This window comes from Triticum aestivum, chromosome 6D, assembly GCF_018294505.1.
Source record: "Triticum aestivum cultivar Chinese Spring chromosome 6D, IWGSC CS RefSeq v2.1, whole genome shotgun sequence".
Classification (NCBI taxonomy): domain Eukaryota; kingdom Viridiplantae; phylum Streptophyta; class Magnoliopsida; order Poales; family Poaceae; genus Triticum; species Triticum aestivum.
The window spans coordinates 345,304,210-345,331,801 of record NC_057811.1 but is presented as its reverse complement, the minus strand read 5'-3'; positions in this window follow the sequence as shown (position 1 = coordinate 345,331,801).

The following is a 27,592-nucleotide window of genomic DNA, read 5'->3' as shown; positions in this document are numbered from 1 at the left end:
TGCAACACATGAAGAAACATTTTTCTTCAATCAATGAAGAATAACACTCTAAGTGTGAAGAAATTAACGAAGAATTTGATTCTCAGAGCCCTACGACAATTGTACGCGGTGTCTGAAATCATCATTCTTATACGGTGGGTCACGCCACCACCAAAAGTTGAAAATCTTCAATTTGAGTTTTTCCTCAGTTTTTGAAATTCCCGAGTTGTTCATATTCTTCAACTTTGCAATGTCTTCACTGTGTCCGTCGTTTTTCTTCATTGGCTATATATATATATATATATATATATATATATATATGAGTTTTTGTCCTCTACAACATTCACTTATTGCTATTTCTTCAAGTTGCTCTTTCTACTAAGTGAATGTGATCGGACCCTTCCCCCTCTATGCTATACTCAACCAAATCTATTGACAAATTCTTCATGTGCGTTCTATTTGAAACTCGTTCAAAATCTTTACTGTGTCCTTGTCAGCTGAAGAATTTGCGAACAGAACTTTTAACTTATCTTATCTAAATTTCCGGCTTCGCCGCTCAAACCGTTCCACATTCCACAATAACACTTATCTATCCACCCACAATCTCACACGATCGCCACCTCTCAGTACATGGGTGACACATGTCAAGCGAATGAGAAGGGTCAGGGGCACATTCATCCAATTTCTTTGGGCGAACAGTTTTTCACCGTGGCTATATATACCCCTCCCCTTCCTCTCTTCACTTTTACTCCGCTCGATCTCTCTCCAGCTCGAGCTTCTCAAACCCTAGCGCCACCGCTACTTCATCGTCGCTAGTGAGGAAGAGCTTCACTGCCTCGACCTCGTCGCCGTCGTACTCACGCCGGCTGCGGATTTCTTCACTCTGCCACCGCCGTAGCTGTCTTCCTCAGCCAAGTTAGGGCGTGGAAGATCTGAACTGACGAACTTCAGATCTACACTTCCCAGTTCATCGTGTTCTTTGTCCAGGGTAATTAAAAGTTACTTTTAATGCCCTCTTTGATTCAAATAGTTTTTACAAAATCTTCAAAGGTGTTTTTCTTCAAATCCTCACACACTAAAGCACCTCTCATGTCATCTGTTCTTGATCCGTTTCTCTAAGCAATATTTTTCTTCAAAATTTCTCAGTTGTGTGGATTTTCAATCTATACAACTCTGGAACCTAAGTCAAAGAACGCTTAGTGAAATTCTTCAAGACTCATCTGGTCAAATTCCTCAAACTTGTTCTTTTTGAAAAACCTCTGAGAACGCATATGACCTCTCCAAATTCCTCGCAACTATACTCTGTTCACAGGTACACATGTCCGCTGCTGAATCACTAGGTTCTCATCAACTTAACTCATTTGCAGCATTCCTCGAAGAAAAGTTGCACACCTCTTCAGAGAATTCTATTGTTCAAATTCCTCAGCTGAAGAAAATGGTTGATGGTAAGAAGCCACATAAAGGAGGAAAAAGGCCTGAGGTCAATACTGCTTTTGAGATCCCTGATGACATATACAAGGATTACTGCACTCCTGATGAGGCCAAGTTTGGCAAGGAGGTCAAAAATCAGCGCAAGGTGCGCATCCAAAGGATAGAGAGGAGATGGGCAAGGGAGTGGAGGGAGTACAGGTATGTCACTCCCAAGTATATGAAGAAATTTGCTCTAAATCCTCCATGCCCAAGACCTCCGTTGGCACCTGGCCAAGAAGCAGATCCCACCAGCCTCAAGCATGGTGAGGATTATCCTGATGAATGGGCCAAGCGCCAGGCCAAATTGGCCAGACAAGCACGAGAAGCAGTGAGGAAATTTAACGAAGACTCTGCTGCTGCTGCTGCCACTGCTGAGGCCTCTGCTATCAAGCCAAAGAAGGCCATGTCAAAGAAGCCTGCTCATAAGCCAAGTGCTTCATCTTCAATGCCCTCACGGCCAAGTTCCTCAGCAATGCCCTCACGGCCAGAATCTTCAAAGCCCTCACGGCCAACTCCTCAAGCTGCTCCAGCTCCTCCAAAGTCCCCAGCTCCTCCACCAAAGTCCTCAGCTGCTCTGTCCAAATCCTCAGCTCCTGTGCATCTCGCCATGTGCCAAAGGACAATAGGCATCTCTATTGCCTCAGGAGCTTCTGCTAGTTCCTCAGCTGCACCAAATTCTTCAACTGGCCCCTCTCTGCTGAATACAAAGGCCACTGCTGGATGTGGCTCTCGCCCAAGTCCTCACAAGAAGCAGGTCGCCTTCCAAGTGCCGTCTGATGAAGACGAAGCTGATGATGAGGAACTTGCCGAAATCATCAGAGACAGGCAGCTTAGGGCCGCTAGAGCCAAAGGCACAAATGTGCCTCTACTTTTGGATCCAAAGTTGATCCTTGATTACATTGATCTCTGGCACAAGGACCCAAACACTCCTATGCCTGATTTCAAGCTGACTCCTGGCCAAAGTGATATGCTGACTGCCTTCATCCAAGAAGAGAAATGGAAATTTGAAAAGGCCAGGCAGATCAAGAAAGCGCAGTATAAGAAGGAGCGCTTCCTGAAGAAACACGTTGTCTCTATGACAACTGAAGAACTTGTCAATATTCAATCTGAGATCAAGAAACTCAGTGATGAATTTGACGTATACAGAGCTGACTAGCTTGGAGCCAAAGTCAGGTTTGTGAAACTGTCTGAAAAGTTCACTTCCAATGTTGCAGCCCCAACGCAACAAGAAAATCCTCAGGCTGAAGCATCTGCTCAGCCGACTGAAGAAAATGCCAGCGCCACTGATGACAATCAGGCTGCTGAAGACACTCAGAGCACCAGGGCTGATGACTGCATTCCAGCCGCTGAAGAAATTGCCAGGGCATCCACTAGTGGTGCGCCTGAGGAAAATGAAGAAGTCAGGGCAACTGCATCAGTTGTGCCTGAAGAAATTCAACCTAATTCCTCTGCTCCTCCTGCGCCTACCCCAACCCCGATCCTTCCATCTGCATTAGATGTGAAGAAGACCAAGGCTGCAGAGCGAGCAGCTGTGAAGAAAAGGAAAGCATCAACTTCATCAGATTCTTCAGCTCCGAAGAAGATGAAGCCGTTGACCAGCTCTTTTGCAAATCCAATTGATGTTGTTCCTATCTCAACCATGCCATCAAAGGACCTTGTTCCTTTTGATGAAGAATATGTGATTCCAAGTGAATCAGATGAAGAGATTCCTTCTGCTGCTTCGTCAGAGCAGTTGGCTGAAGAAATTGAAGCGGATGCAATCCCTTCAAAACCAATTGTCTCCTCGCCCATGCCTCAGTTCACTGCTGAAGAGGCCGACGTTGAAGAACTGGAAGAAGAAGAAGATGTGGACATTGGGTGTACAACACCAGTGCTGAATGATGACTTTTGGGAAAGTCAGCACCCCAACTCTCCTCTGTTCACACCACTGCAACAAATTCCTCAGCCCCCTGTCAACACTGAAGTTCAAATGGGATCTAAAGAACCTCATGCCACTCCATCTGTCCATGAAGAGATTCCAGCCACTAGTGCTGAAGAAAATGTAAATGAAGAATTGAAGACCCAGGCTGCCACTGAAGAAGAAGCTGAAATTCCTCAGCCTGTGGAACCTGAGATTGCGATTCCTGAAGTGGTGATGCAATTGACTGACACTCCTCAGCCCAAGCCAAATGATCCATTCTCGAAGAAGCAGAAATTCAAGGCTGATGACTTCTTCGGCGAGCACATGTTCACTGACTATAATCCCTATGACTCTGCTCGTCTTAGAAGGAAGCGCTTCTGGACTGCCAGCCAGGCCAATTTCTATTCTTCACTGCTCTTCAACAAGGATAAAGTCTTTGACCATGAGCATATTCCTCACGTGGACATGGAATCACTGCCTTGCTTCACCCCTGTCCTCAGTGTGCTTCATGACGCAGGCCTCCTCAACTTTTGCACAGACATTGTTGATTGGAATGAAGAACTTATTCTTCAATTCTACACAACACTGCACATCACAGGAGATGCTGACGATGTGAATACCTGGGTTCTGGACTGGATGACCAAAAACACTCATTTCAAAGCACCAGCCTCTGAATTACTTCATGCCCTGCCAATCAGTACTCCCCTTGAAGGAGCTCGTTGCCTGTACCAAGAGCCTGAGCTCACTGCTCACTATATGCAAGTGCTTATGAAGCCTCTGAAGCCCGGTCAAGCCCCAAGGACCAAATTCTTTGTGAAGGAATTGCTCTATGTGCCAAGAACTGTCTATCGCATTCTGACGAAGACTATGAGTCCAATCAAAGGCCATGACTCGTCTGATGAGGAAATTGTTGGCATCATGAAGAATCTGCTATTCAACATCATACATGGCATTCCTGTCAATTATCATGATTTCTTCATGAGGACTCTGGCAAATGCTGCACTCTCTCCGTTTGAGTTGAAGCCTTATGCTCCTTGGATTATGATATTCCTCAGAACAAGGTCTTCACTCAACTACAAGGATGATTTTCAGAATCACCTCAGCTACTTGCCCCCAATCGAAGTCCTCAAGCGGACATGTTCCTCGGCTGATGAAAAGGGCAAGGCACCAGCTGTCATTGATGAAGGCATTTGTCCATTGGATGGTCAGTTTCGCAAAGCTGCATCTTATTCCACCAATGATGACTCTGCCACTCATGATTCTGCTGCTAATGCATCCAAGCCAAATCCTCAAGCCACAACTCCAAGAGTGATGACTGACCGTGAGCTTCCTCTTAGTCTTCACCAGAAGGTGGATCGAAACCACAAATGGGTTAAGCATCAGTTTGGTTCTATTCTTCACAACATGACAGCTACACATAATGCAGTGAAGAAAAACCATTACTACCTCCATGAAGTCTTCGGTCGCACCTGGGCTATTCTGTCACATCTATATGGTGAAGAAGATCTGAAGCAAATGGGTCTCAAGGAGGACTTTGACTGGTCTGCACCTCCACCGAAGAAATACAAGAAGGTCAAGGTTCCTTCCTTGGTGGCCAGCTCATATTCTTCATCGCAGGAAACCGACGAGCATGAAGACTTGGACGACACTGCGGTAGGCCCTACTACAACAAATGACCCCAACACTACAGGAAACAGCTACTTTGCCATCTGCCACGGCGGACGGCAAAGGCTCGAAAGGCGGACGACAAAGACCTTTGCCGTCAGCCGCGGACGGCAAAAGGCTCCGGCAAAGAAGGCTACGGTAAACAGCTGCTTTTCCGTCTGCTTCCTGGCAGCGGACGGCAAAGGCTCTTTGCCGTCTGCGGCGGACGACAAAGAGGGCGGACGGCAATAATTGCGCTGTCAGTCCGTTAAGTGGCTAACGGCAGACCTTTGCCGTCCGCCGCTGACGGCAAAATTTCTCTGGTCTTTGCCGTCCGCCGTATGATGTCAACAACGCTAGCGCTCCTCCATCAACATGATATTCTTCAGGGGCGTTAGTCCTCATTTTCGATCCTTTTGGTCATTCGATGACAAAGGGGGAGGAATTTGAGTTAGTCTTCAAGCAGATCTATCTTATATGGGCGTTTTTTTGCTAAGTTACAACTCCCCTTCTTCTGAGACTTTATTCGATCGAGTTGTAAACTTAAACTCTATGGTGGCCTGATACTTTTGCTGTGCTTTTCCGCATGCTTAGACCTCATTAATGTTAATGCACGCATGCTGAATTACATCGGTCACCATATTTCATCATGCATTTCAAATTCTTCATATTATATGTCAAATGCATGTATGAATTACAAGATATTGGGGGAGATCTCCATGATTCTACTCTTCAAGTGTGCATTGCTTCAAAAGCAAAATCCTCACTACGCACATCTTCAGGGGGAGTTCTTCTATATCTTGCAAATCAAATTCCTTAATATCCTTACTTACACTTCATATGTTTATCCCCGTTGAAAACTTAACCTATATTGTCATCAATCACCAAAAAGGGGGAGATTGTAAGTGCATCTAGTGCCCCTTAATGATTTTGGTGTATTGAAGACTTATAGGTTAAGGGACTAATGTGTTTATGAGTGTACACATGTCTATAAGTCTATGAGGAGTTTGATACTTACAGAGAAAGTCGACCCCTAAAAATGAAGTTCTTTGTCTGAAGACTTTGGATTTCTGAAGACTTTCTGAAGACTTTGAAAGTGAAGAAATTGGTGTAACCCTGAAGACTTGGTATTCATACGAGGAACATGAAGCGTGAAGACTTTTGTTTTCATAGTTTCATTTTCTCTTTCTTGAGTCATAGGAAACACCGTACTGTTAAAGGGGGTCGAGGAAATACTAAGGAAAAATTTCCATGTGATGGTCAACTCAAAATCCTACACCTACCAATCCCTTCGAGTGAAGCCATTGGAAATCTCATACAGTTCAGTCAATTTCTTCAGTGACAGAGACGAAGTTCTTCTGGTCTCTGAGGAATTTTTTCTGACTGGGGAGTTAGGAATTCGCGAATGCGGATTGCCTACATAGTGAGGAACATGATAGCCCTAAGGAATTTGAGCCTCAAATATCTGACCGTTGCTGTCCTACGCGCCAGCTGTCCCAAAATATCTACCCACCTAACGGTCATATCATTGAAGGGCATTTATGTCTTATCATGTCGGGCTGCTCCCTAGGCTATAAATAGCCGCCCCCTACAACCACTAGCTGGTTGGCTGCTCCGAGAGAAACTGACACTTGTCATTTGAGAGCATCCCATCCTCTGAGGAATTTGAGCAAAAATCATCGAGTGAGGAAAACCCAAACCCAAACACCTAGAAACCCAAAGTGATTGAGCATCACTGAAGAGATTGATCCTGCGTGGATCCGACGCTTGTCACCTTTGAAGACTATGCTTCTTCCAGACGGTTAGGCGTCATGGTCTAGAGCATCCAAGAGGAATTATGGATCACCGAGTGACCGAGTTTGTGAAGGTTCGGAAGTCACCTGAAGACTTACCACGAGTGATTGGGTGAGGTCTGTGTGACCTTAGCTCAAGGAGAATACAGTGAGGACTGTGTGTCCTCAGGTTTAAATACCTGGCCGCTCCAAACAGATGTACAACTGAGACAGCAGTTGGAACTGGTCTACCAAATCATTGTCTTCACCAAGCTTACTGGTTCTATTTCCTCAACTCTTTCATTTCCTCTTTACAGTAGTTGTGTGCTTGTTCATATCTGTCTGAACACTTTGACTGAAGACTTTCTCAATTTCCTCAGTTCAATTTCTTCAGTCTGTTTGTCTTTATCCTGTGTTATCCTGTGTTTATGCTTTCTGTACTCTGTGCTTGTCTTCATTTCATCATGATGACCATGCTTGTGTTGTGTTATGTTTACTTTTGAGTACTTATTCCGCTGCAAGTAGTTCTTCGCTAAGGATTTTCCTCATCCGCAAATTCCTCAGTGAAGAATTCATAAAAATCGCCTATTCACCCCCTGTAGTCGATATAATGCACTTTCACTAACAATGATAGAAGGACTAGCCATGACGACGAAACAAATGATCCAACACACCAGCACACAAGGGGCAAGCGAAAAGAGGCGAACGGAAAAAGAGGGCGAATAAAACGGCAAAGGTGAAGTGGGGGAGAGGAAAACGAGAGGCAGATGGCAAATAATGTAATGTGAGGGATAAGAGTTTGTGATCGGTACTTGGTATGTCTTGACTTGTGCGTAGACTCCCTGGCAACGGCACCAGAAATCCTTCTTACTACCTCTTGAGCACTACGTTGGTTTTCCCTTGAAGAGGAAAGGGTGATGCAGCAAAGTAGCGTAAGTATTTCCCTCAGTTTGAGAACCAAGGTATCAATCCAGTAGGAGACCACACGCAAGTCGCCTTGTACCTACACAAACAAATAAGAACCTTGCAACCAACGCGATAAAAGGGGTTGTCAATCCCTTCACGGCCACTTGCAAAAGTGAGATCTGATAGAGATAATAAGATAAATATTTTTGGTATTTTTGTTGTATAGATTGAAAAGTAAAGATTGCGAAATAAACGGCGACAGAAATAGCTAGTTGAAGGGAGATTAATATGATGGAAAATAGACCCGCGGGCCATAGGTTTCACTAGTGGCTTCTCTCAAGATAGCATAATCTACGGTGGGTGAACAAATTACTGTCGAGCAATTGATAGAAAAGCGCATAGTTATGAGAATATCTTGGCATGATCATGTATATAGGCATCACGTCCGCGACAAGTAGACCGAAACGATTCTGCATCTACTACTATTACTCCACACATCGACCGCTATCCAGCATGCATCTAGAGTATTAAGTTCATAAGAACAGAGTAACGCATTAGGAAAGATGACATGATGTAGAGGGATAAACTCAAGCAATATGATATAAACCCCATCTTTTTATCCTCGATGGCAACAATACAATACGTGCCTTTCTGCCCCTGCTGTCACTGGGAAAGGACACCGCAAGATTGAACCCAAAGCTAAGCACTTCTCCCATTGCAAGAAAGATCAATCTAGTAGGCCAAACCAAACTGGTAATTCGAAGAGACTTGCAAAGATATCAAATCATACATAAAAGAATTCAGAGGAGATTCAAATATCGTTCATAGATAATGTTGATCATAAACCCACAATTCATCGGATCTCGACAAACACACCGCAAAAAGAATTACATCGAATAGATCTCCAAGAGAATCGAGGAGAACTTTGTATTGAGATCCAAAGAGAGAGAAGAAGCCATCTAGCTAATAACTATGGACCCGAAGGTCTGTGGTAAACTACTCACACATCATCGGAGAGGCTATGGTGTTGATGTGGAAGCCCTCCGTGATCGATTCCCCCTCCGGCGGAGCGCCGGAAAAGGCCCCAAGATGGGATCACATGGGTACAGAAGGCTGCGGCGGTGGAAATAGGGTTTCGTGGTGCTCCTGGATGTTTTCGGGGTATAAGAATATATATAGGCGAGAGAAGTCGGTTGGGGGAGCCACGAGGGGCCCACGAGGGTGGGGGCGCGCCTACCTGTTGGGGAACGTAGTAATTTCAAAAAAATTCCTACGCACACATAGGATCATGGTGATGCATAACAACGAGAGGGGAGAGTGTGTCCACGTACCCTCGTAGACCGAAAGCGGAAGCGTTAGCACAACGTGGTTGATCTAGTCGTACGTCTTCACGATCCGACCGATCCAAGTACCGAACGCACAGCACCTCCGAGTTCAGCACACGTTCAGCTCGATGACGTCCCACGAACTCCGATCCAACAGAGCTTCGAGGGAGAGTTCCGTCAGCACGACGGCGTGATGACGGTGATGATGATGCTACCGACGCAGGGCTTCGCCTAAGCACCGCTACGATATGATCGAGGTGGATTATGGTGGAGGGGGGCACCGCACACGGCTAAGAGATCAATTGTTGTGTCCAAGGGGTGCCCCCCTCCCCGTATATAAAGGAGTGGAGGAGGGGGAGGGCCGGCCCTCTCTATGGCGCGCCCTAGGAGGAGTCCTACTCCCACCGGGAGTAGGATTCCCCCCCCTTCCAAGTAGTAGGAGTAGGAGTCAAGGAAAGGGGAGAGAGAAGAGAAGGAAGGAGGGGGCGCAGCCCCTCCCCCTAGTCCAATTCGGACTAGGCCTTGGGGGGCGCGCAGCCTCTCCTCTCTATTTCCCCTAAAGCCCAATAAGGCCCATATGCTCCCCGGCGAATTCCCGTAACTCTTCGGTACTCCGAAAAATACCCGAATCACCTTTCCGATGTCCGAATATAGTCGTCCAATATATCGATCTTTACGTCTCGATCATTTCGAGACTCCTCGTCATGTCCCCGATCTCATCCGGGACTCCGAACTACCTTTGGTACATCAAAACACATAAACTCATAATATAACCGTCATCAAACTTTAAGCGTGCGGACCCTATGGGTTCGAGAACTATGTAGACATAACCGAGACACGTCTTCGGTCAATAACCAATAGCGGAACCTAGATGCTCATATTGGCTCCCACATATTCTACGAAGATCTTTATCAATCAGACCGCATAACAACATACGTTGTTCCCTTTGTCATCGGTATGTTACTTGCCCGAGATTCGATCGTCGGTATCTCAATACCTAGTTCAATCTCGTTACCGGCAAGTCTCTTTACTCGTTCCATAATACATCATCCCACAACTAACTCATTAGTTGCAATGCTTGCAAGGCTTAAGTGATGTGCATTACCGAGAGGGCCCAGAGATACCTCTCCGACAATCGGAGTGACAAATCCTAATCTCGAAATACGCCAACCCAACAAGTACCTTCGGTGACACCCGTAGAGCACCTTTATAATCACCCAGTTACGTTGTGACGTTTGGTAGCACACAAAGTGTTCCTCCGGTAAACGGGAGTTGCATAATCTCATAGTCATAGGAACATGTATAAGTCATGAAGAAAGCAATAGCAGAATACTAAGCGATCGTGTGCTAAGCTAACGGAATGGGTCAAGTTAATCACATCATTCTTCTAATGATGTGACCCCGTTAATCGAATGACAACTCATGTCAATGGCTAGGAAACATAACCATCTTTGATCAATGAGCTAGTTAAGTAGAGGCATACTAGTGACACTCTGTTTGTCTATATATTCACACATGTATTATGTTTCCGGTTAATACAATTCTAGCATGAATAATAAAAAATTATGATGAAATAAGGAAATAAATAATAACTTTATTATTGCCTCTAGGGCATATTTCCTTCAGTCTCCCACTTGCACTAGAGTCAATAATCTAGTTCACATCGCCATGTGATTTAACATCAATAGTTCACATCACCATGTGATTAACACCCATAGTTCACATCGTCATGTGACCAACACCCAAAGGGTTTACTAGAGTCAATAATCTAGTTCACATCGCTATGTGATTAATACCCAAAGAGTACTAAGGTGTGATCATGTTTTGCTTGTGAGAGAAGTTTAGTCAACGGGTCCGCCACATTCAGATCCGTATGTATTTTGCAAATTTCTATGTCAACAATGCTCTGCACGGAGCTACTCTAGCTAATTTCTCCCACTTTCAATATGTATCCAGATTGAGACTTAGAGTCATCTGGATCAGTGTCAAAATTTGCATCGACGTAACCCTTTACGACGAACCTTTTTGTCACCTCCATAATCGAGAAACATATCCTTATTCCACTAAGGATAATTTTGACCGCTGTCCAGTGATCTACTCCTAGATCACTATTGTACTCCCTTTCCAAAATCAGTGTAGGGTATACAATAGATCTGGTACACAGCATGGCATACTTTATAGAACCTATGGCTGAGGCATAGGAATGACTTTCATTCTCTTTCTATCTTCTGCCGTGGTCGGGCTTTGAGTCCTACTCAATTTCACACCTTGTAACACAGGCAAGAGCTCTTTCTTTGACTGTTCCATTTTGAACTACTTCAAAATCTTGTCAAGGTATGTACTCATTGAAAAAACTTATCAAGCGTCTTGATCTATCTCTATAGATCTTGATGCTCAATATCTAAGCAGCTTTACCAAGGTCTTTCTTTGAAAAAACTCCTTTCAAACACTCCTTTATGCTTCACAGAATAATTCTACATTATTTCTGATCAACAATATGTCATTCACATATACTTATCAGAAATGATGTTGTGCTCCCACTCACTTTCTTGTAAATACAGGCTTCACCGCAAGTCTGTATAAAACTATATGCTTTGATCACACCATCAAAGCGTTTATTCCAACTCCGAGAGGCTTGCACCAGTCCATAAAAGGATCGCTGGAGCTTGCACACTTTGTTAGCTCCCTTTGGATCGAAAAAACCTTCTGGTTGCATCATATACAACTCTTCTTTAATAAATCCATTAAGGATTGCAGTTTTGTTATCCATTTGCCAGATTTCATAGAATGAGGCAATTGCTAACATGATTCGGACAGACTTTAAGCATCGATACGAGTGAGAAAATCTCATCGTAGTCAACACCTTGAACTTTGTAAAAAAACCTTTTTTCGACAAGTCTAGCTTTATAGACAGTAACATTACCGTCAGCGTCAGTCTTCTTCTTGAAGATCCATTTATTCTCAATTGATTGCCGATCATCGGGCAAGTCAACCAAAGTCCACACTTTGTTCTCATACATGGATCCCATCTCAGACTTCATGGCCTCAAGCCATTTCACGGAATCTGGGCTCATCATCGCTTCTTCATAGTTCGTAGGTTCGTCATGGTCTAGTAGCATAACCTCCAGAACAGGATTACCGTACCACTCTGGTGCGGATCTTACTCTGGTTGACCTACGAGGTTCAGTAACAACTTGATCTGAAGTTCCATGATCATCATCATTAACTTCCTCACTAATTGGTGTAGGCGTCGCAGAAACCAGTTTCTGCGATGAACTACTTTCCAATTCGGGAGAAGGTACAGTTACCTCATCAAGTTCTACTTTCCTCCCACTCACTTCTTTCGAGAGAAACTCCTTCTCTAGAAAGGATCCATTCTTAGCAACGAATATCTTGCCTTCGGATCTGTGATAGAAGGTGTACCCAACAGTAAGTTTTGGGTATCCTATGAAGACACACTTTTCCGATTTGGGTTCGAGCTTATCAGGATGAAACTTTTCACATAAGCATCGCAACCCCAAACTTTAAGAAACGACAACTTTGGTTTCTTGCCAAACCATAGTTCATAAGGCGTCGTCTCAACAGATTTTGATGGTGCCCTATTTAACGTGAATGCGGCCGTCTCTAAAGCATAACCCCAAAACGATAGTGGTAAATCAGTAAGAGACATCATAGACCGCACCATATCTAGTAGAGTATGATTACGACGTTCGGACACACCATTAAGCTGTGGTGTTCCGGGTGGCGTGAGTTGCGAACTATTCCACATTGTTTCAAATGAAGACCAAACTCATAACTCAAATATTCTCCTCCACGATCAGATCGTAGAAACTTTATTTTCTTGTTACGATGATTTTCAACTTCACTCTGAAATTCTTTGAACTTTTCAAATGTTTCAGACTTATGTTTCATTAAGTAGATATACCCATATATGCTTAAATCATCTGTGAAGGTGAGAAAATAACGATATCCGCCACGAGCCTCAACATTCATCGGACCACATACTTCTGTATGTATGATTTCCAACAAATCTGTTGCTCTCTCCATAGTTCCGGAGAACGGCGTTTTAGTCATCTTGCCCATGAGGCATGGTTCGCAAGTACCAAGTGATTCATAATCAAGTGGTTCCAAAAGTCCATCAGTATGGAGTTTCTTCATGCGCTTTACACCGATATGACCTAAACGGCAGTGCCACAAATAAGTTGCACTATCATTATCAACTCTGCATCTTTTGGCTTCAATATTATGAATATGTGTATCACTACTATCGAGATTCAACAAAAATAGACCACTCTTCAAGGGTGCATGACCATAAAAGATACTATTCATATAAATAGAACAACCATTATTCTCTTATTTAAATGAATAACCGTCTCGCATCAAACAAGATCCAGATATAATGTTCATGCTTAACGCTGGCACCAAATAACAATTATTTAGGTCTAAAACTAATCCCGAAGGTAGATGTAGAGGTAGCGTGCCGACCGCGATCACATCGACTTTGGAACCATTTCCCACGCGCATCGTCACCTCGTCCTTAGCCAATCTTCGCTTAATCCGTAGCCCCTGTTTCGAGTTGCATATATTAGCAACAGAACCAGTATCAAATACCCAGGTGCTACTGCGAGCATTAGTAAGGTACACATCAATAACATGTATATCACATATACCTTTGTTCACCTTGCCATCCTTCTTATCCGCCAAATACTTGGGGCAGTTCCGCTTCCAGTGACCAGTCTGCTTGCAGTAGATGCACTCAGTCTCAGGCTTAGGTCTAGACTTGGGTTTCTTCTCCTGAGCAGTAACTTGCTTGCTGTTCTTCTTGAAGTTATCCTTCTTTTTCCCTTTGCCCTTTTTCTTGAAACTAGTGGTCTTATTGACCATCAACACTTGATGCTCCTTCTTGATTTCTACCTCCACAGCCTTTAGCATTGCGAAGAGCTCAGGAATCGTCTTATCCATCCCTTGATGTTATAGTTCATCACGAAGCTCTTGTAGCTTGGTGGCAGTGATTGGAGAATTCTGTCAATGACGCTATCATCCGGAAGATTAACTCCCAGTTGAATCAAGTGATTATTATACCCAGACATTTTGAGTATATGCTCACTGACAGAACTATTCTCCTCCATCTTGCAGCTGTAGAACTTATTGGAGACTTCATATCTCTCAATTCGGACATTTGCTTGAAATATTAACTTCAACTCCTGGAACATCTCATATGCTCCATGATGTTCAAAACGTCGTTGAAGTCCCGGTTCTAAGCCGTATAGCATGGCACACTGAACTATCGAGTAGTCATCAACACATGACTGCCAAGCATTCACAATGTCTGCAGTTGCTGGCGCAGGTGGTACACCTAGCGGTGCTTCCAGGATGTAATTCTTCTGTGCAGCAATGAGGATAATCCTCAAGTTACGGACCCAGTCCGTGTAATTGCTACCATCATCTTTCAACTTTGCTTTCTCAAGGAACGCATTAAAATTCAATGGAACAACAGCACGGGCCATCTATCTACAATCAACATAGACAAGCAAGATACTATCAGGTACTAAGTTCATGATAAATTTAAGTTCAATTAATCATATTACTTAAGAACTCCCACTTAGATAGACATCCCTCTAATCCTCTAAGTGATCACGTGATCCATATCAACTAAACCATGTCCGATCATCATGTGAGATGGAGTAGTTTCAACGGTGAACATCACTATGTTGATCATATCTACTATATGATTCACGATCGACCTTTCGGTCCGTGTTCCGAGGCCATATCTGTTATATGCTAGGCTCGTCAAGCTTAACCTGAGTATTCCGCGTGTGCAACTGTTGTATTTGAATGTAGAGCCTATCACACCCGATCATCACGTGGTGTCTCAGCAGGAAGAACTTTCGCAACGGTGCATACTCAGGGAGAACACTTATACTTTGATAATTTAGTGACGGGTCATCTTATAATGCTACCGTCAATCAAAGCAAGATAAGATGCATAAAAGATAAACATCACATGCAATCAATATAAGTGATATGATATGGCCATCATCATCTTGTGCTTGTGATCTCCATCTCCGAAGCACCGTCATGATCACCATCGTCACCAGCGCGACACCTTGATCTTCATCGTAGCATCGTTGTCGTCTCGCCAATCTTATGCTTCTACGACTATCGCTACAGCTTAGTGATAAAGTAAAGCATTACAGGGCTATTGCATTGCATACAATAAAGCGACAACCATATGACTCCTGCCAGATGCCGATAACTCGGTTACAAAACATGATCATCTCATACAATAAAATTTAGCATCATGTCTTGACCATATCACATCACAACATGCCCTGCAAAAAACAAGTTAGACGTCCTCTACTTTGTTGTTGCAAATTTTACGTGGCTGCTACGGGCTTAGCAAGAACCGTTCTTACCTACGCATCAAAACCACAACGATATTTTGTCAAGTTGGTGCTATTTTAACCTTCGCAAGGACCGGGCGTAGCCACACTCGGTTCAACTAAAGTTGGAGAGACTGACACCCGCCAGCCACCTGTGTGCAAAGCACGTCGGTAGAACCAGTCTCGCGTAAGCTTACGCGTAATGTCGGTCCGGGCCGCTTCATCCAACAATACCGCCGAACCAAAGTATGACATGCTGGTAAGCAGTATGACTTATATCGCCCACAACTCACTTGTGTTCTACTTGTGCATATAACATCAACGCATAAAACCAGGCTCTGATACCACTGTTGGGGAACGTAGTAATTTCAAAAAATTTCCTACGCACACACAGGATCATGGTGATGCATAGCAACGAGAGGGGAGAGTGTGTCCACGTACCCTCGTAGACCGAAAGCGGAAGCGTTAGCACAACGCGGTTGATGTAGTCATACATCTTCACGATCCGACCGATCCAAGTACCGAACGCACGGCACCTCCGAGTTCAGCACACGTTCAGCTCGATGACGTCCCACGAACTCCGATCCAGCAGAGCTTCGAGGGAGAATTCCGTCAGCACGACGGCGTGATGACGGTGATGATGATGCTACCGACGCAGGTCTTCGCCTAAGCACCACTACGATATGATCGAGGTGGATTATGGTGGAGGGGGGCACCGCACACGGCTAAGAGATCAAGAGATCAATTGTTGTGTCTCCAAGGGGTGCCCCCCTCCCCGTATATAAAGGAGTGGAGGAGGGGGAGGTCCGACCCTCTCTATGGCGCGCCCTAGGAGGAGTCCTACTCCCACCGGGAGTAGGATTCCCCCCTTCCAAGTAGTAGGAGTAGGAGTCAAGGAAAGGGGAGAGAGAAGAGAAGGAAGGAGGGGCGCAGCCCCTCCCCCTAGTCCAATTCGGACTAGGCCTTGGGGGGGCGCAGCCTGTCCTCTCTATTTCCCCTAAAGCCCAATAAGGCCCATATACTCCCCGGCGATTTCCCGTAACTCTCTGGTACTCCGAAAAATACCCAAATCACTCAAAACCTTTCCGATGTCCGAATATAGTCGTCCAATATATTGATCTTTACGTCTCGACCATTTCGAGACTCCTCGTCATGTCCCCGATCTCATCCGGTACGCTGAACTACCTTCGGTACATAAAAACACATAAACTCATAATATAACCGTCATCAAACTTTAAGCGTGCGGACCCTACGGGTTCGAGAACTATGTAGACATGACCGAGACACGTCTCCGGTCAATAACCAATAGCGGAACCTGGATGCTTATATTGGCTCCCACATATTCTACGAAGATCTTTATCGGTCAGACCGCATAACAACATACGTTGTTCCCTTTGTCATCGGTATGTTACTTGCCCGAGATTCGATCGTCGGTATCTCAATACCTAGTTCAATCTCGTTACCGGCAAGTCTCTTTACTCGTTCCGTAATACATCATCCCACAACTAACTCATTAGTTGCAATGATTGCAAGGCTTAAGTGATGTGCATTATCGAGAGGGCCCAGACATACCTCTCAGACAATCGAAGTGACAAATCCTAATCTCGAAATACGCCAACCCAACAAGTACCTTCGGAGACACCTGTAGAGCACCTTTATAATCACCCAGTTACGTTGTGACGTTTGGTAGCACACAAAGTGTTCCTCCGGTAAACGGGAGTTGCATAATCTCATAGTCATAGGAACATGTATAAGTCATGAAGAAAGCAATAGCAGAATACTAAACGATCGTGTGCTAAGCTAACGGAATGGGTCAAGTCAATCACATCATTCTCCTAATGATGTGACCCCGTTAACAACTCATGTCAATGGCTAGGAAACATAACCATCTTTGATCAACGAGCTAGTTAAGTAGAGGTATACTAGTGACACTCTGTTTGTCTATATATTCACACATGTATTATGTTTCCGGTTAATACAATTATAGCATGAATAATAAACATTTATCATGAAATAAGGAAATAAATAATAACTTTATTATTGCCTCTAGGGCATATTCCTTCACTACCCCCTGGGCGCGCCTCCCTGCCTCGTGGCCACCTCGTCGCTTCCTTGACGTCCACTCCAAGTCTCCTAGATTGCGTTTGTTCCAAAAATCACTCTCCCGAAGGTTTCATTCCGTTTGGATTCCGTTTGATATTCCTTTTCTGCGAAACACTGAAATAGGCAAAAAACAGCAATTTGCACTGGGCCTTTGGTTAGTAGGTTAGTCCCAAAAATAATATAAAAGTGTATAATAAAGCCCATTAAACATCCAAAACATATAATATAATAGCATGGAACAATCAAAAATTATAGATACGTTGGAGACGTATCAAGCATCCCCAAGCTTAATTCCTGCTCATCCTCGAGTAGGTAATGATAAAAATGGAATTTTTGATGTGGAATGCTACCTAGCATATTTTTCAATGTAATTTTCTTTATTGTGGCATGAATGTTCAGATCCGAAAAATTCAAGATAAAAGTTTAATATTGACATAAAAATAATAATACTTCAAGCATACTAACAAAGCAATCATGTCTTCTCAAAATAACATGGCCAAAGAAAGTTATCCCTACAAAATCATATAGTCTGGCTATGCTCTATCTTGATCACACAAAGTATTTAATCATGCACAACCCTGATGACAAGCCAAGCAATTGTTTCATACTTTTGATGTTCTCAAACTTTTTCAATCTTTCACGCAATATATGAGCGTGAGCCATGGACATAGCACTATATGTGGAATAGAATGGTGGTTATGGAGTAGACAAAAAGGAGAAGATAGTCTCACATCAACTAGGCGTATCAACAGGCTATGGAGATGCCCATCAATAGATGTCAATGTGAGTGAGTAGGGATTGCCATGCAATGGATGCACTAGAGCTATAAGTGTATGAAAGCTCAACAAAAGAAACTAAGTGGGTGTGCATCCAACTCGCTTGCTCACGAAGGCCTAGGGCATTTTGAGGAAGCCCATCATTGGAATATACAAGCCAAGTTCTATACTGTAAAATTCCCACTAGTATATCAAAGTGACAACATAGGAGACTCTCTATCATGAAGATCATGGTGCTACTTTGAAGCACAAGTGTGGTAAAAGGATAGTAACATTGTCCATTCTCTCTTTTTCTCTCATTTTTTTGTTTGTTTGGGCCTTTTCTCTTTTTTTATGGCCTCTTTTTTTTCGTCCGGAGTCTCATCCCGACTTGTGGGGGAATCATAGTATCCATCATCCTTTCCTCACTTGGGACAATGCTCTAATAATGATGATCATCACACTTTTATTTACTTACAACTCGAAAAATTACAACTCGATACTTAGAACAAAATATGACTCTATGTGAATGCCTCCGGCGGTGTACCGGGATGTGCAATGAATCATGAGTGACATGTATGAAAGAATTTTGAATGGTGGCTTTGCCACAAATACGATGTCAACTACATGATCATGCAAAGCAATATGACAATGATGAAGCCTGTCATAACAAATGGAACGGTGGTAAGTTGCATGGCAATATATCTCGGAATGGCTATGGAAATGCCATAATAGGTAGGTATGGTGGATGTTTTGAGGAAGGTAAATGGTGGGTTTATGGTACCGGCGAAAGTTTGCGGTACTAGAGAGGCTAGCAATGGTGGAAGGGTGAGAGTCCGTATAATCCATGGACTCAACATTAGTCATAATGAACTCGCATACTTATTGCAAAAATCTATTAGTTATCAAAACAAAATACTATGCGCATGCTCCTAGGGGGATAGATTGGTAGGAAAAGACCATCGCTCGTCCCCGACCGCCACTCATAAGGAAGACAATCAATAAATAAATCATGCTCTGACTTCATCACATAACGATTCACCATACGTGCATGCTACGGGAATCACAAACTTTAGAACAAGTATTTCTCAAATTCACAACTACTCAACTAGAATGACTCTAATATCAGCATCTTCATATCTCAAAACAATCATCAAGTATCAAACTTCTCATAGTATTCAATGCACTTTTTACGAAAGTTTTTATTATACCCATCTTGGATGCCTATCATATTAGGACTAATTTTATAGCCAAAGCAAATTACCATGCTGTTCTAAAGGACTCTCAAAATGATATAAGTGAAGCATGAGAGATCAATAATTTCTATAAAATAAAACCACCACCGTGCTCTAAAAAGATATAAGTGAAGTACTAGAGCAAAAAAATTCTAGCTCAAAAGATATATGTGAAGCACATAGAGTATTCTAATAAATTCCGATTCATGTGTGTCTCTCTAAAATGTGTGTACAACAAGGATGATTGTGGTAAACTAAAAAACAAAGGCTCAAATCATACAAGACGCTCCAAGCAAAACACATATCATGTGGTGAATAAAAATATAGCCTCAAGTAAAGTTACGATAGACAAAGACGAAAGCGGGGATGCCTTCCGAGGCATCCCCAAGCTTAGGCTTGTGGTTGTCCTTGAATTTTACCTTGGGGTGCCTTGGGCATCCCCAAGCTTAGGATCTTGCCACTCCTTGTTCCAAAATCCATAAAATCTTTACCCAAAAACTTGAAAACTTCACAACACAAAACTCAACAGAAAATCTCATGAGCTCCGTTAGCGAAATAAAACAAACCACCACTTTAAGGTACTGTAATTAACTCATTATTTATTTATATTAGTGTTAAACCTAATGTATTCCAACTTCTCTATGGTTCATACCCCCCGATACTAGCCATAGATTCATCAAAATAAGCAAACAACACACGAAAAACAGAATCTGTCAAAAACAGAATAGTCTGTAGTAATCTGTATCAAACGCAAACTTATGTAACTTCAAAAATTCTACCAAAATAGGACGACCTAGATAATTTGTTTATTGATTTACTTCAATTGGAATCAGTATCTTATCAATTTCTGGTGATTTTTAACAATTGTTTTCGTGAGCAGAAAATTTCTGACTTTTTCAGCAAGATCAAATAACTATCATCCAAGAAGATCCTATAGGTTTTTCTTGGCACAAACACTAATTAAAACATAAAACCACATCTACCCAGAGGCTAGATCAATTATTTATTACTAAAAGGAACAAAAAGCAAGGAACAAAAATAAAATTGGGTTGCCTCCCAACAAGCGCTATCGTTTAACGCCCCTAGCTAGGCATAAAAGAGAGAATAGATCTAAGTATCATCATCTTTGGTATGAAATTCCTCAATAGAACACTTATAACCCTTAGGAGTTTCCTTCTTTTCGTTAATTACCAAACTCCTAGGCAAGAAATCAATAAATTCATTTGTAGCAAAAGGTTCCTTAATGATAGCGAAAAAGTTGGGGTGAACACTTATGGATTTGAGGTCTGCATTTTCCTTACTAGAAGATTCACCCTTATTTTTAGGAACATACATAAATTTGGCAACTTTTGTAGTAGGAGGATTTGAAGTATTTCTCACGGCGGAAAAAGCAGAACCTAAGTTGGTAATGATATCCTCAAGTTCATCAATTCTAGTGGAATCTTGATCTATTCTTTCATTAACTAAGGGTTCTTTTTCTTTAAAAAAATTCGGAGTCATTCCTACCTTAGATCCATATTGGGTAATTTGGTTGTGGATCTTTTTATCCAAATTCTCAATCAATTCCATAGTGGCAACTTTATTTTCAATAATTTCAAGCCTTTGCATCACATGTTCCAAAGTTAGCATAGTTCCATTAACCAAAAGAGGTGGTGGGCCGAAGAAATCTATCATAGCATTATAAGAATCAAAAGTATGGCTACCCAAGAAATTCCATCCGGTAATGGTATCAACAATATATCTATTCCAAGGAGTGATGCCTATATAAAAATTGCGAAGAAGAATGGAAGTGGATTGCTTCCTAGTAGATCTATTCTGAGCGTTGCAAATTCTGTACCAAGCATCTTTTAGGTTTTCTCCCTCCCGTTGTTTAAAATTAAGAACTTCATGATCGGGAGTACTAACAATGATAGAAGGACTAGCCATGACAACGAAACAAATGATCCAACACACAAGCACACAAGGGGCAAGCAAAAAGAGGTGAACGGAAAAAGAGGGCGAATAAAACGGCAAAGGTGAAGTGGGGAGAGGAAAACGAGAGGCAAATGGCAAATAATGTAATGTGAGGGATAAGAGTTTGTGATGGGTACTTGGTATGTCTTGACTTGTGCGTAGACTCCCCGGCAACGGCGCCAGAAATCCTTCTTGCTACCTCTTGAGCACTGCGTTGGTTTTTTCCTTGAAGAGGAAAGGGTGATGCAGCAAAGTAGCGTAAGTGTTTCCCTCACTTTGAGAACCAAGGTATCAATACAGTAGGAGACTACACGCAAGTCGCCTTGTACCTACACAAACAAATAAGAACCTTGCAACCAACGCGATAAAGGGCTTGTCAATCCCTTCACGGCCACTTGCAAAAGTGAGATCTGATAGAGATAATAAGATAATTATTTTTGGTATTTTTGTTGTATAGACTGAAAAGTAAAGATTGCAAAATAAACGGCGACAAAAATAGCTAGTTGAAGGGAGATTAATATGATGGAAAATAGACCTGGGGGCCATAGGTTTGACTAGTAGCTTCTCTCAAGATAGCATAATCTACGGTGGGTGAACAAATTACTATCGAGCAATTGATAGAAAAGTGCATAGTTATGAGAATATCTTGGCATGATCATGTATATAGGCATCATGTCCGCGACAAGTAGACCGAAGCGATTCTGCATCTACTACTATTACTCCACACATCGACCGCTATCCAGCATGCATCTAGAGTATTAAGTTCATAAGAACAGAGTAATGCATTAGGCAAGATGACATGATGTAGAGGGATAAACTCAAGCAATATGATATAAACCCCATCTTTTTATCCTCGATGGCAACAATATAATACGTGCCATGCTGCCCCTGCTGTCACTGGGAAAGGACACCGCAAGATTGAACCCAAAGCTAAGCACTTCTCCCATTGCAAGAAAGATCAATCTAGTAGGCCAAACCAAACTGATAATTCGAAGAGACTTGCAAAGATATCAAATCATACATAAAAGAATTCAGAGGAGATTCAAATATCGTTCATAGATAATCTTGATCATAAACCCACAATTCATCGGATCTCGACAAACACACCGCAAAAAGAATTACATCGAATAGATCTCCAAAAGAATCGAGGAGAACTTTGTATTGAGATCCAAAGAGAGAGAAGAAGCCATCTAGCTAATAACTATGGACCCGAAGGTCTGTGGTAAACTACTCACACATCATCGTAGAGGCTATGGTGTTGATGTAGAAGCCCTCCGTGATCGATTCCACTTCTGGCGGAGCGCCGGAAAAGGCCCCAAGATGGGATCACACGGGTACAGAAGGTTGCGGCGGTGGAAATAGGGTTTCGTGGTGCTCTAGTATGTTTTCGGGGTATATGAATATATATAGGCGAGAGAAGTCAGTTGGGGGAGCCACGAGGGGTCCACGAGGGTGGGGGCGAGCCTACCCCTGGGAGCGCCTCCCTGCCTCGTGGCCACCTCGTCGCTTCCTTGATGTCCACTCCAAGTCTCCTAGATTGCGTTTGTTCCAAAAATCACTCTCTCGAAGGTTTCATTCCGTTTGGATTTCGTTTGATATTCCTTTTCTGCGAAACACTGAAATAGGCAAAAAAAACAGCAATTTGCACTGGGCCTTTGGTTAGTAGGTTAGTCCCCAAAATAATATAAAAGTGTATAATAAAGCCCATTAAACATCCAAAACAGATAATATAATAGCATGGAACAATCAAAAATTATAGATACGTTGGAGACGTATCATACCCTCTTGCCAAACTCATGGTGAGGTACACAATAGGCCTGGTACACAGAATAGCATACTTTATAAAACCTATGACTGAGGCATAGGGAATGACTTTTCATTCTCTTTCTATTTTCTGCCGTGGTCAGGTTTTGAGTTTTTACCCAACTTCACACCTTGCAACACAGGCAAGAACTCTTTCTTTGACTGTTCCATTTTGAACTCCTTCAAAATCTTATCAAGGTATGTACTTCTTGAAAAAACTTATCAAGCGTCTTTGATCTATCTCTATAGATCTTGATGCCCAATATGTAAGCAGCTTCACTAAGGTTTTTCTTTGAAAAACTCCTTTCAAACACTCTTTTATGCTTTCTAGAAAATTCTACATCATTTCTGATCAACAATATGTCATTCACATATACTTATCAGAAAGGCTGTAGTGCTCCCATTCACTTTCTTGTAAATACAGGCTTCACCAAAAGTCTGTATAAAACAATATGCTTTGATCGCCTTGTCAAAGCGTATATTCCAACTCTGAGATGCTTGCACCAGTCCATAGATGGATTGCTGGAGCTTGCACACTTTGTTAGCACCTTTAGGATTGACAAAACCTTCTTGTTGCATCATATACAACTCTTCTTTAAGAAATCCATTAAGGAATGTAAGTTTGACATCCATTTGCCAGATTTCATAAAATGTGGCAATTACTAACATGATTCGGATAGACTTTAAGCATCGCTACGAGTGAGAAAATCTTATCGTAGTCAACACCTTGAACTTGTCGAAAACTTTTTGCGACAATTCGAGCTTTGTAGATAGTAACACTACTATCAGCGTTCGTCTTCCTCTTGAAGATCAATCTATTCTCAATGGCTTGCCAATCATCGGGCAAGTCAACGAAAGTCTACACTTTGTTCTCATACATGGATCCCATCTCAGATTTCATGGCCTCAAGCCGTTTTGCGGAATCTGGGCTCATCATCGCTTCCTCATAGTTCGTAGGTTCGTCATGGTCAAGTAACATGACCTCCAGAACAGGATCACCGTACCACTCTGGTGCGGATCTTACTCTGGTTGACCTACGAGGTTCAATAGTAACTTGATCTGAAGTTTCATGATCATCATCATTAGCTTCCTCATTGATTGTGTAGGAATCACTGGAACTGATTTATGTGATGAACTACTTTCCAATTCGGGAGAAGGTACAATTACCTCATCAAGTTCTACTTTCCTCCCACTCACTTCTTTCGAGAGAAACTCCTTCTCTAGAAAGGATCCATACTTAGCAACGAATATCTTGCCTTCGGACCTGTGATAGAAGGTGTACCCACTAGTCTCCTTTGGCTATCCTATGAAGACACATTTCTCCAATTTGGGTTCGAGCTTATCAGGTTGAAGCTTTTGTTGGGGAACGCAGTAATTTCAAAAAAATTCCTACGCACACGCAAGATCGTGGTGATGCATAACAACGAGAGGGGAGAGTGTAGTCCACGTACCCTCGTAGACTGTAAGCAGAAGTGTTATGACAACGCGGTTGATGTAGTCGTACGTCTTCACGATCCGACCGATCCTAGTACCGAAAGTACGGTACCTCCGCGATCTGCACACGTTCGGCTCGGTGACGTCCCACGAACTGTCGATCCAGCTGAGTGTCGAGGGAGAGCTTCATCAGCATGACGGTGTGATGACGGTGATGATGAAGCTACCGGCGCAGGGCTTCGCCTAAGCACTGCAACGATATGACCGAGGTGGATTATGGTGGAGGGGGGCACCGCACACGGCTAAGAGATCAATGATCAACTTGTGTGTCCTAGGGTGCCCCTGCCCCCATATATAAAGGAGCAAGGGGGGAGGCCGGCCGGCCCTAGGGCGCGCCAAGGAGGGGAGGAGTCCTCCTCCTAGTAGGATTAGGACTCCCCCTTTCCTAGTCCAACTAGGAGGGGAAGGGGAAGGAAGGAAGGGAGAGGAAGAGGAGAAGGAAAGGGGGGCGCCCTCCTCCCTAGTCCAATTCGGACTCCCTATAGGGAGGGGGCGCGGCTGCCCCTTGTGGGCTGCCTCCTCTCTTCCCTATGGCCCATGTAGGCCCAACTCCCCCCCGGGGAGGGGGGGTCGAAATCATCCGGAACACTTCCGGTGTCCGAATATAGTCGTCCAATATATCAATCTTTATGTCTCGACCATTTCGAGACTCCTCGTCATGTCCGTGATCACATCCGGGACTCCGAACTACCTTCAGTACATCAAAACACATAAACTCATAATACCGATCGTCACCGAACGTTAAGCGTGCGGACCCTACGGGTTCGAGAACTATGTAGACATGACCGAGACACGTCTCTAGTCAATAACCAATAGCAGAACCTGGATGTTCATATTGGCCCCCACATATTCTACGAAGACCTTTATCAGTCAAACCGCATAACAACATACGTTGTTCCCTTTGTCATCGGTATGTTACTTGCCCGAGATTCGATCGCCGGTATCTCAATACCTAGTTCAATCTCGTTACCGGAAAGTCTCTTTACTCGTTCCGTAATGCATCATCCTGCAACTAACTCATTATTCACATTGCTTGCAAGGCTTATAGTGATGTGCATTACCGAGAGGGCCCAGAGATACCTCTCCGACAATCGGAGTGACAAATCCTAATCTCGATCTATGCCAACTCAACAAGTACCATCGGAGACACCTGTAGAGCACCATTATAATCACCCAGTTACGTTGTGACGTTTGGTAGCACACTAAGTGTTCCACCGGTATTCGGGAGTTGCATAATCTCATAGTCATAGGAACATGTATAAGTCATGAAGAAAGCAATAGCAACATACTAAACGATCAAATGCTAAGCTAACGGAATGGGTCAAGTCAATCACATCATTCTCTAATGATGTGATCCCGTTAATCAAAGGACAACTCATGTCTATGGCTAGGAAACTTAACCATCTTTGATTCAATGAGCTAGTCAAATAGAGGCATACTAGTGACACTCTGTTTGTCTATGTATTCACACATGTACTAAGTTTCCGGTTAATACAATTCTAGCATGAATAATAAACATTTATCATGATATAAGGAAATATAAATAACAACTTTATTATTCCCTCTAGGGCATATTTTCTTTAGTCTCCCACTTGCACTAGAGTCAATAACCTAGATTACACAGTAATGATTCTAACACCCATGGAGTCTTGGTGTTGATCATGTTTTGCTCGTGAGAGAGGCTTAGTCAACGGGTCTGCAACATTCAGATTCGTATGTATCTTGCAAATCTCTATGTCTCCCTCCTTGACTTGATCGCGGATGGAATTGAAGCGTCTCTTGATGTGCTTGGTTCTCTTGTGAAATCTGGATTCCTTTGCCAAGGCAATTGCACCAGTATTGTCACAAAAGATTTTCATTGGACCCGATGCACTAGGTATGACACCTAGATCGGATATGAACTCCTTCATCCGGACTCCTTCATTTGCTACTTCTGAAGCAGCTATGTACTCTGCTTCACACGTAGATCCCGCCACGACGCTTTGCTTAGAACTGCACCAACTGACAGCTCCACCATTCAATATAAATACGTATCCAATTTGTGACTTAGAGTCATCCGGATCAGTGTCAAAGCTTGCATCGACGTAACCATTTACGGCGAGCTCTTTGTCACCTCCGTAAATGAGAAACATATCCTTAGTCCTTTTCAGGTATTTCAGGATGTTCTTTACCGCTGTCCGGTGATCCACTCCTGGATTACTTTGGTACCTCCCTGCTAAACTAATAGCAAGGCACACATCAGGTCTGGTACACAGCATTGCATACATGATAGAGCCTATGGCTGAAGCATAGGGAACAACTTTCATTTTCTCTCTATCTTCTGCAGTGGTCGGGCATTGAGTCTGACTCAACTTCACACCTTGTAACACAGGCAAGAACCCTTTCTTTGCTTGATCCATTTTGAACTTCTTCAAAACTTTATCAAGGTATGTGCTTTGTGAAAGTCCAATTAAGTGTCTCGATCTATCTCTATAGATCTTGATGCCCAATATATAAGCAGCTTCACCGAGGTCTTTCATTGAAAAACTATTGTTCAAGTATCCTTTTATGCTATCCAAAAATTCTATATCATTTCCAATCAAACAATATGTCATCCACATATAGTATTAGAAATGCTACAGAGCTCCCACTCACTTTCTTGTAAATACAGGCTTCTCCAAAAGTCTGTATAAAACCATATGCTTTGATCACACTATCAAAATGTTTATTCCAATTCCGAGATGCTTGCACCAGTCCATAAATGGATCGCTGGAGCTTGCACACTTTGTTAGCATCCTTTGGATCGATAAAACCTTCGGGTTGCATCATATACAACTCTTCTTCCAGAAATCCATTTAGGAATGCGGTCTTTACATCTATTTGTCAAATTTC